Raw genomic sequence first — 2,631 nt, forward strand, 5'->3', positions numbered from 1 at the left:
CTTAATTGGTACGATTAATAGCAAAACCATTACTTTTTTATTAATGTGCCTCTCGGTAATGATTTTCTTGAGAACGTTTGCTATTGTTAAGTGCAATTATTCTCCATTGTGATCTTTTTATATTAAACAATTAAATAGATATGGTCATTCCGGATGTAAGTAAGATAAATAGAATGTTTGCTGCAATGTTACTCTAGTATAATTGCTGATATTGTGATAAAATTATCCTAGTTTAAAAAGGTGCTATTTACCATCAGTCAGGACTCGAACGTCATTCGGAGACGAACTTAATCGTATTGTCATTTTCCTGTTCATCTGACATAGACGTTTTTCTCCTAACTAACGGAATTCTAAATCTTGCTCATTTACTTATTTATTCAGGCCATAATATTAAATGAAATAAAAAATTCATATCACATTGTTTGGAACTGTTTTTGGAAATATTTACCAATTACATAGTTTTAGATCATGAAATTGTCAAGAAGTAAATTTTATGACTGCATTTTATATATTTATTTTAACTCTTGTTTTTGTGGCTTTAGAAGATTTTTTTGAACTTGACAAAAGGGAATATGAATAGTTTTAAAGCAATTATTTAATTTTGGTTAATTTTTTTTAACTAAACTTTGAACACAAGCATTCAAGCCTACTGATTTATTTTTTATGAATAAAAAAATACAGTAGATATTACAATTTAAAAGAATTTAAAAGAAACTTATATTGATAATGTTTGGAATTCTAATAGTTCGCATTTTCAACGTTTTGTAATTTAAACCTGTCGATAACAATATATATTTTTTATAACTATTGTTTTAAACCTATGGATAACAATATATATTTTTTATAACTATTGTTTTAAACCTATGGATAACAATATATATTTTATACAACTATTTATTAAAAAAAAAATTTAATCTTTTGTACGCGATTGAGAATATATTTAACTTTGTTTCCACTGGTTTCAGGTTCCATCTTTATTTTCGCCAGCTTGATATAATGCTGTACTGCTATCACATTTTTACTTGAAATTATATAGTGTAGAGCGGGGCACAAAGGTCCAATTTGACTTTGAGCAATTATATTGTAAAAATCAAACCAAATTATACCACAGCCGAACAACACATATCAAACAAACAACTATCTGCCTATGTTCAGTAAAACTCTATTCATCATTGTAGAAATGTTTGTTATTTTGCTGTTTTTCAAAAATAAACTACCTTGTTTATTTTACCCTATAGGCAGTCTAAAATGTGACGTTCAGGGAGCATTCAAGCCTTATTCTTATTTTTAATTTTAAATGGATTTTACGAAATAATAGGTACATTGTTCAACCAAAGCAAAATATAAATGTCATGGGTACATTTTTTACAGAGATAACACTGTATATAACTTTGATCTGGTATTTTGTCAGAAATATTCTGCAGCAGAGTTGGAATAACTATTTATTTAATTTATCTCTTATAAAATAGCTTTTTACTGAATTTATTATTTTTTATCGTTTACACCTTTGTCAGGGTAAAGTTTTAGTTGGTACATTTTACCCCACCCATATGTAAGCTTTTATAGAGGTTATATAAAAAAAACTGTTGAATCTAAATTAAAAATAACAATACATTTTATGGAACAGTTAAATAACGCATACTTAAAAATTATATTAAGGTCTCGTAAACTAAATAACAGTGCTCACAATCAAAAAAACTAGCAACAGCAAAAAATACATTTGTTGCGGATTTTCAAATTTTTTTGTTTATCTCCTTATACCAACGTCGTGAGAATCAAAGTGATGGCTGATTACACATCTTCTTCCCTCTAATTACAAATATTGTTGTTAAAAAATTCTTAACTTTACTTGTTTTTCAAATATTGGTGGTAGACCGTTTTACCCGTGACCTCTTGATCTCCGCTTCACATTATTTGTTATTTATGTACATTTTTGTTAGCTTTTGAAAATATAATATAGTTCAACACTTTTCTATACATCAGCTTCATCTATAAATTTGCTTTAGCCACCCACAGCTATTGTACATACATATATGTATAAGTTCTCCACGAGTACAAAAAATACCGTACTACTGAAGTACTACTTACCATATCCGCTGTTTACTTATATGAAATGAAAATGTAAATAACTGGGAATCATCTTAATAAAATGTTCGAAAGTTTCTTCTCGTAAATTGTTGTAGAACAAATTTTAATGTAGTCTACATGTGTTTCATACGTGCATAGCAAAGTAATTGTAATGTCATATAGATCTGCTCGCGCAGGTACTTAAGTCGAGTCGTTTTCTGTTGACATCGATCAGTAGAAAACTAAATGATTGTATACTAAACCACAAGTAACATGTGGGTCAGTAAACCACGCTGCAAACTTGGACTCTTTAAAGCATTGTAGTCAATTGTAGTATGCAATCTAATTGTAAGATGAGGAATATGCGTCGAAATGATATGGTCAAATCAAAATGAACACGCATTGCCAATATATCCGAGTGCGTAATTACGATCTTTTCACGTATTCACCACGGTATAATAATTCCTAAATCTATGAAGCTGCGGTTCTAAAATCCCGAATTCAAGTTCCAGCCGATGTATTTCAATTTTGGCAAATAATTTTTCTAATTATTTCTACATCACA

Source organism: Ctenocephalides felis, unplaced genomic scaffold, assembly GCF_003426905.1.
Source record: "Ctenocephalides felis isolate EL2017-DRISC unplaced genomic scaffold, ASM342690v1 CF-g0.4_SCAFFOLD_01886, whole genome shotgun sequence".
NCBI lineage: Eukaryota > Metazoa > Arthropoda > Insecta > Siphonaptera > Pulicidae > Ctenocephalides > Ctenocephalides felis.